Here is a 9,682-nt window from a genome sequence, read left to right on the forward strand (position 1 = left end):
AAAAATTCTAAGTCGGAACATGACCCCGACAATATCATAAAACAAGATAGTCAAAGTCTAAATAAAAGAAACCAAGTGCTTTCTAAAAGTTGAAGGGCTAACCACTTGCTACCAGCTATCCTGAGAAAATCCTACTGCTGCACCGAATTACGAAAAAATACCTCTGAATCTACATCATGAAACATTGTTGCATCCGCGGACAGTCAGTACGACGAGTATTGGCATGCGACTTAGGAAAAGGGACAAGGCAATTTTATAAAGCAAGTCATACATATCATGCCACAACCGTTTCATATGTCTGTACATCATTAGCCCCATCATTTTGAAGACTTAAACATATTTCAACATATCCCTTAAGGCCAAACCCATCGACAAACACCTAAAGTTGCAGCGATCTTTCATTTTGACACCTAAAATCGACGTTATTCATTTTAGGTATCTCAACTAGTATTTCAACGTATTATTTTGGCACTTTTTACATAATCAACAAAAATATACAACGGGAATGTATTACACGCGTTGCCGACGTGTAAAGTGACAAATACTATGATGACATTTGTCATTTTTCTAAAAAATATTTTTTAAATAATTAATTTAAATTAAAAAGAAAAAGAAATCAATAAATTAACCCTCCCAGCCCTCCTACGTCATCTTCTTTAAATGCACAACGCCATACCCCCCCCCCCCCCCCCCCCCCCAAACTCCCCCTCTATAAATGCAGCTACAATGCCCCCCCCCCCCTCCACCCCCACCTCCCACCCAAAGATTATCTTCTTCAATACCCCACCCCCAATATTGTCTTCTCTAACCAATCCACACCCCTTAAATCCTTAAAATTTCAAATTTTAACTTTTCAAAGAAGGATGTTATTGGTGGACCTTCACAGAATACACACACTCAAAATTTCCTTCCCCTTTTTTTTGTGATAATTCATGTGTAGAACAATGAGTTATTTAATTAAATTAAATTGGACCAAAACGCAGGTCGAGTTATTTTATTTTTATAGGCTACTGTTGATATTGTCTTTCCACAGTTGTTATGATAGAGACGACCTCGTTAGTGATGGTCGGCGTCGTTGAGATGACTGTTACCGGTGAGGTCTCTTCCTCTCAATGTATGTATATGTAGAGAAAATAAAATTTTCAATCAAATTAAAAGACACTCAAGTGAAATAGAGCAAAATCCAATTAGAAAAACGAATTCTTTAATCAAATTGTGCAAAATTTTGTTGAAAAAAGTGGTATATTGGATCAAATTGAGGGACACTAAATTGAAAATAAATGAAATTAATAATATAACTCAATAAAAAAATATTAAAATTTATCAAAAGTTTGAGGAATGATGGAAAGAATTCATTAATATCAAAAAATTGAAATTAATGGTGAAGAAAATTTAAAAGCAACAATGAAAGCTGATGAAGTATCGTAGCTATGAAGGAAAAAAATGGTGGAAAAGGGAGAAAGAGTGACGAAGAAGGAGAAGATAGAGGAGAAAATTATAAAAACCCCCCACACTCTCTCAAAATGCGTGTAGCCCACATGCTATGATGAGTCAACAACAAGTGTAAAAATGACACACTTGAATACAAGTTGAGGTGTCAAAAATGAACGTCTAGTTTAGAGGTCCAAGTGAAAGATCGTGAAATCTTTAGGTGTCTTTTCAAAATCAAAGGATGTAGTAATTTCCTTTCCTGCACCAAAAAGTCAAGGTTTGAATAACAAGGTGGTTTATAAGAGAAACATAGCTTCTTGACTTCAATATGTTCCAATATAATTTCATAGTAAAAAGATTTCATAATCAAATAGTAAATCTGAATTCTCGAGTTCAAATAATAATTTAAAAGTAATTTCATAGAAAAGGATTCGCAAACTTAAGTAATTCCTCCTTTCGAAAATCATTCAATAAATTCACATTCAAAATTCACATAAAACCTACTTTTATAACTAGCAAATCAGATGCTAATAAATTTAATTAAAAGAGGTTTGTTCAACATACCTTTTGACGGAAAGAGTTTTGAGAAAGATTGAAATTTGACCCTTGAATCTTGAACCCTAGTTAATTTTGCTTCTAAGAGTTTAGGGGAAGAGTGAGATATGTTTTTAACTGATGGAATTTGTATAGAGGAGTTTGGGATCTTTTAGTATAGGTGGGGGATGATTTTTAACCAAGGAAAGGACCAAACACCTTTTAAAAATATGAAACAAAAACGAAGTTCCATCATGCAAAGGGGATCCCCCCACCCAAAAGCTCCTTGCTTTTCTGCGTGACGCGCAACCCATTGCAGAGGGAAAACAGAAAACCCTCCCGATTGGTTGTGCAGCATGGACCCCATGTCCTTGGCATCTCCAGTGCGATGCTTGGACTTAGAATCACATCTAAAACTTTCTCAACGTCAACTGCATCACCTCAAACAATTTCTACTCACTCTGAGAATCGTATAGGCTCAATTTTTAGCTCTAAAGACGCATAGAAACGTACAGGGGATTACATGATGGTCTTAGCAATTTACTCTTTCTCGAGAGAATGTTTCTTGGCATCAATATTGTTCTCAAGATAACACCATCACGGGCTAATTCTCGTTATATCTGATCCGGACTGGTCTAATCTTAACCAAAGCTATTTTACCCAATACAAAATTAGTAATTTTTTACATGTAAAATTATATATTATGTAAGGTTTTATTGAGTACTTGTAATAAGAAGTATGCCATCAATTTAAAATTGATGTTAATTATATAAATTTTTACTAAGAACTCAATTCTATTTATCATGTCAGTTCAAATGCATGTCCAGTAATATATATTGTAGTAATTGTAAATAATATTTTAGTTTAAATGTAAAAGAATAAAGAGACAAAAAAAATTAGCTTTAAAGAGTATTTTTCTAACCCATTCATTCCAAAAATTTCTTAGAAGAAAGTGGTCACATAAATGTTAGGATTTTTGCCCTGATTTTCTTACCAAATTTAAGTTTTACTTTTCTTGGAAGGAAAATAAAAGTAATACCATAATTACTTTTACTTTTTCTGAAAGGAAAATATAATTTTTTTTCCATATTTGACTAATCTCTTTCTTGGTGGAATGGTTTTGGACCTCTATAAATAGAAAACTCCCTTCTCATCATACCATAACACAGTAGCATCTACAATGAAGTCCTTAAAGAGTTTTGTTTAGAAGAGATTTTCTCCCAATAGATTTTAAGTTTGTTTTGATTTAGTTTCAACTATGTAGGCCAATTGGCCAAATCATATCATATTCAATAATATATTTTTAGTATGTTTTTCGTGTCATTTGATTTATCGTCCATGGTTTGCAAATTTTAAGCTTCCGCATGACACTCTCTCGATCTCGAACCCAATAAGTAGTATCAGATCCTAAGGTTTAAAGGTCCATTGATTTGGTGAAACGAGATTGAAGATAAGTTCAAGACGGTTCTAATCAATTTGAGAATAATGAAGATTTTTGTTCAACTACATGTGGAGAATAAGTTTCAACCATATTTTCAACATTTCTATTGCTGCATATTTAAAAATAAAAATAAAATATTAATTTTTAACCCATTTTTAATCATGATATTTTAAACTTTATTTTTAAACATGGCAAGCAACAGTTATGAAGATTATATAAAGACCGAAGTTCATGCATGTGATATGAAGAAGGCGGATAAAGTGAAGAAAATCAAGCCAAAAAGGAAAGATTTGTTAGGGTTTTTGACCTGGTTTTCTTACCAAATTTAAGTTTTACTTTTCTTATAAGGAAAATAAAAGTAATACCATAATTACTTTTACTTTTCCTGAAAGAAAAATATAAAACTTTTTTATATTTGGCTAACCTCTTTCTTGGAGGAATGGTTTTGGACCTCTATAAATAAACAATCTCCTTCTCATCATACCATAACACAGTAGCATCTACAATGTAATCCTTAAAGAGTTTTGTTTAGGAAAGATTTTCTCCCAATAGATTTTAAGTTTATTTTGATTTAGTTTCAAATATGTAGGCCAATTGGCCAAATCATATTCAATAATATATTTTTAGTATGTTTTTTGTGTCATCAGATTTATCGTTCATGGTTTGCAAACTTTAAACTTTCGCATGCCGCCTCTCGATTTCAAACCCAACAATAAATTAGAAGTTTGAAACTTTTAGGCACATAAAGATTCAATAACATCTTTCATTAGTGACTTATATTTTTACTATAAGTTTATACCTTAGTCATATAATGTAGTTTCATCCCCAACTTTGATTAAAAAATTAAACTCCCCCTCAACATTGAACAATAATCATACTCATCTTTTATCCCATGCAATGTCCATTTTGTCCTTATAATTTTAATTTTATATTTATGTAATATCTTTTTATATTATATGTAATAAATATTTTTTTAACATGGATATTTGTAGCATTTTATTTAAGTTTATTAACTTTATACGCAAATTAATACGTTTTATAAATTTGTCACAAAATTTAATGTTATTTTTTAAGATCGTTATTTTAGTATTATATGTATTAAAGAGTCGTTTGGTGTGAGGTATAATTATAATAATTCAGAGATAAAGTTCATGATTATTTATCCTGCGTTTAATTAGATGTATTAGGTAGTCTCAAAATTATTTGTCACACCATTTATACCACAGTGATGAGATAAGTTATCACACATACATGTTAGTATAACTTATTTTGTAATAACTAATTCTGGAATAACTTATTTCCAAACAACCCACTCCTAAGTGTGTATATAATATATATATATATATATATATATGTGTGTGTGTGTGTGTGTGTGTGTGTGTGTGTGTGTGTGTGTACATACATGTGTGTATATTTTCGTGTTTTATCACTCTCTTACTAAATTCGTTTCGTATTACTTAACTTTTTGTTGATATAACACAATCCTTAAGAAAAATTTACTTAGAGGTATATTTTACTAAATTAACCTTATTAATGATAATTTGAAACTTTAAATTTGTTTATACTGTTACTTTATATAGTTATTTAACACTAAAGGATAGAAAAAAAATATAATACAATTCTCTTGATTTCACAAATTGAGCAGATAAACTAAAACATTTATTTTTAGCATGAGGATTGTCATTAATGTAGTATTACATATTTTATAATTTATATAAATAAATATAGTCTTTAAAATTTGACCTTATTTTTATTCGAGAATTACATCTAGTATCCCCGAACTATGACCAAATTTGCTACGACACACGTCAACTTCACGGGGGTCCTATTACCCCTTAAACTAAATTTTAGCGTATTTTTGTCAATCTTTTTAGCTAACGTGATACCTTTTGTCATTCGTTTTAGATGGCGTGACACCTTTGATATGGGCTCCATTTTATGTAATAAAGGTGCCACATTAGCATAAAAAAATGATGAAAATACGCTAAATTTGAGTTTAGGAGATAATAGGGCCCCTGTAAAGCTGGAGTGTGCCGTAACAACTTTGATCATAGTTTGGGTGGTACTAGAGGCTTATCTCTTTCATTTATTATTTGTATTTTCTGCATTGAAATATGTTTATAAAATTAGTAGTACTTATTATTTTTACTTGTTAAAATAAATATTATAGTTTTGATTATTATTAATAAAACTAATTTTCCTATTATGCTAATTTACTTCATAAAGATCATCATTAGCTTATATATTTCTTACTTTTTTTTTTCTAGAAGATAATGTTTATGTTTTTATGAAAATTTTGTTATATGAATAATGTTTATGTTTTAATGAAAAAATTTTTATATGAATTTTTTTAAAATGAAAATATGATGATTTTAAAGAAGTTAAAAAAAAAAGAATAAAAAAATTGATGATAAAGGATAAAATAGAAATTTTAAAAAGTCAATTAGGATAAAGTGGGGAGTATGATTATTGTTCAAAGTTGAGGGGGGAGTTTGATTTTTAAGACAAAGTTGGGGAGGAAAATAATTTTGACCCAATAATGTAGTAGTTGATATTTAGCTCCTTTTAGCCTTTAATTTTGTAATTGTAATTTAAAATTTTATTTCATATAATTTTTTTTGAAAATGTGTAAGTTATACCTCAATATTAAAAAGGGATAATTACATAACTTAGCCAATATTGACTTCTAATTATCTTATTTAGCCTAATTTCAATTAATTACAATCATAGCTTCCTCTTGCCTATTAATTTTTTATAATTATAATTCATAGCCTCTCTCGTGTATTTTTTTTTCTCTATTTTCTATTACTTTCTTTTTTTTTCTTTTCATTTTTTTCCTTCTTTTTTTTTTTTTCGTTTATCTTTCTTTTCTTTTTTTTCAATTTTTTCCTTTTCATAGCTATGTTTCAATTTTTTCTTTTTTCCTTTTGTATTTTTTTCTTTTTAATTTTTTTTAATTATTTTTTCTCCTTTTTTTTGTCTTTTTTCTATTACTCTTTTTTTTTTCTTTTTTCTTTTCCTTTTTTTTGTTTTCTATTTCTTCTTTCTTTTTTCAATTTTTTCTTTTTCGTGTTTTTTTTCTTTTTCTTCATTTCCTTTTTTTTTCTCTATTTTCTATTACTCTCCCTTCTTTTTTTGTATTTTTCTTCTTTTTCTCGCAATTTTTCTCTTTTTTTTTTCTTTTTCTTTTTTCTATTTTTTTATATATATTTTCTATTACTCTTTTTTTTTCTTCATTTTTTTGTTTTCTCTTTCATCTTTCTTTTTTCAATTTTTCTTTTTCGTTGTCTTTTTTTCATTTTATCTTTTTTTTTCTTTTTCTTCTTTTCCTTTTTATTTTTTTCCTTCTTTTTTTTGGTATTTTTTTCTCCTTTTTCTGACATTTTTTATTCTTTTTTTTCTTTTAATTTTTTCTTCTTCTATTCATTTGTGCGAACTAACAAACACAAATACAAGTGTGAACTATGTTTCAATTTTTTCTTTTTCGTTTTCTTTTTTTGCTTTTGTATTTCTTTCTTGTTATTTTTTCTCCTTTTTTTTGGTCTATTTTCTATTACTCTTTTTTTTTTCTTTTTTCTTCATTTTTTCTTTTCCTTTTTTTGTTTTTTTCTTTCTTCTTTCTTTTTTCAATTTTTTCTTTTTCGTTGTCTTTTTTCATTTTGTCTTTTTTTTTCTTTTTCTTCTTTTTCTTTTTCTTTTTTCTTCTTTTTTTTTTCTCTATTTTATATTACTCTCCTCTTCTTCTTTTTTGTATTTTTTCTCCTTTTTCCCACATTTTTCTCCCTTTTTCTTTTTTTTTTCTTCTTCTTATTTTTCTCTTTCTTTTCATTTGTGTGAACTAGCAAACACAAATACAAGTGCGAACTATAAAATATAAATATAAAGGCGAATTATAACATAGAAATATAAGTGGAAATTATATAATAAAAATACGAACTATAACATATAGATACTAGTGTGATCTATCATTTGTATTTTTTAATTACTGAAAAGGAACGATTGATTTTCTTTTTACGAATACTTGTTTGTATTTATTTATACGAGTTGTATTTATTGATATAAATAAATATAATTTTTTTTTTATAAAAATACAATATATATAAATACAATATGTATTTGTATTTTTAAAATCATTGGTTTCAGTTGTTTGTAATTGTATTTGTATCAAGTGATATTTATTTATTAACAAATACGAATAATAATTTTGACATACAAATACAAAACGGTACATTTGTATCAAATGATGCATTGCATATTTATATATTTTAGAATCAAGAAAATACAATTAATGCATTTACTTGTTTGTACACAAATACAAATGATAAATGTACATAATCACGGCTAAATACAATATGCAATCAACTTACAAATACAAATATAAAATAATTCTTTAAAAATAAAAAGACATCGACGAAAATAGAATACAAATATAATCTAAATATACAAACACAATAAAATCATAATACAAATATAATCCAATATAATATACAGTCAATTATAAAATACAAATACAAAACAGTTCTTTAAAATACAAGTGCGAATTATATAAAATATAAATGATGGTGCGAACTAACAAATACAAATACAAGTGCGAACTATAAAATACAAATATAAACGCGAACTACAAATACAAGCGCGAACTTTAAAATACAAATACAAATACAGTTGTATCAATGAATACAAAAATATAAATGACGGTGTGACTAAAAATAGATAAATAATTATGGTATTTATGTTATCATCAATGACTTGTGCTCGAGTAGTTATATTTTTTAAAAATACAAAAAATATAAAATAGAACAAAAAAATGATAAAGAAAAATAAGTACAAAAAAGAAAAGAACAAGAAAAAAAGAAAGAGAGATAGAAGAGAGAAAAATATATAAAAAATGAAAAAAAAAAAAATAGGAAAAATTAGAAAAAAGAAGAAGAAAAAATGAGGAAAACACGAAAAAGAAAAAATATAAAAAAGTAAAAAAGAAAAAAAAATGGTAGTGTTTTTGGCAAGACTAAATATGTAGTATATTATGTTTTTATGAATACAGACCACTGAGTAAAAGTGAATACAACGGCTGTGAATCGAATACAACAGCTAAATGGTACTGTATTTATATTTTATATGAATACAGACTATTAATAAAAACGAATACAGCGGGCGTAAATTGAATACAACGGCTATAAATGATAATTATGTAAAATATGGCTATGAAAGGTGAGTTTTTTTTTTTAGCAAAATGTGGTTATTTTTGAAAGATTCCCTATTAAAAATATAAATGGATTTGCTTTTTTGCTGCTTTTACTTCTCCTCCTCCTTTTACCACCTGCGTCCCAGCTGTCACGATCCAATTTTCGAGTCATGATGACACTTACCACATCCCATCGGTAGGTAAGCCGATACCATAATCCAGAGCTATTGCAATAGGCTACCTTGGTAAGAATGTCCAACTTGGACTCTATATGTGAACACAACATATTACAACAACATTTCACAATTAAGGACAATCGATATTCAAACACAAATCCCACGACCAGATAGTATTAATACAAGAGATTCTAAACTTGACAAGAGGACTTTACAATCTCAGAATCTAAAATGCCTTAAACAATCTCATACATTTGTCTCGAAAGCAAACGACAAATAAGGATAGAAGGGATAGAGGGCAACTCGATCCCCAAGAGCTCACCCTGTCTCCGAATAGTCAACTCGTACGAACTAGCTCAACGGCGGTAACTAGAACCTAGGCCTGCACCAAAAAAGTACAGAAGTGTAGTATGAGCACCAAAATACTAGTACTCAGTAAGCATCATCGGCCGACTGAGCTCAAATATAATGTAAAGACGATATAAAGAAAGACAATGATCTTAAAGTCAAGGGATACGATCGTACCTGAATGTACTTTGATACCACTGTAACAACATCTATACTATTAAAGCAAAATAACATGACATACTATTTCAATATACTCCATAATCACCATAACAACTGAGTATTATTTTGAAAGCATACAACCATATATACAATAGCAAAACATCTACTTGCCATAATCATCATCAACAATCTTTAGAACATACACACAAGAACTTACCACGACGTCCCATACCGCCGGGAAGTACACGAAAGAGCAAAACAAAGAACTCATCACGGTGTCCCATACCACCGGAGAGTACACAAAAGAATACAACCAATAATACCATAAAGCACAACTACTCCATCAATTTATCAAAAACCGCGGGTAGCACAACCCTGCCATGACTCATTACCGAAATCCACTTCCAA

This window comes from Capsicum annuum, chromosome 2 (assembly GCF_002878395.1).
Source record: "Capsicum annuum cultivar UCD-10X-F1 chromosome 2, UCD10Xv1.1, whole genome shotgun sequence".
NCBI classification, from domain to species: domain Eukaryota; kingdom Viridiplantae; phylum Streptophyta; class Magnoliopsida; order Solanales; family Solanaceae; genus Capsicum; species Capsicum annuum.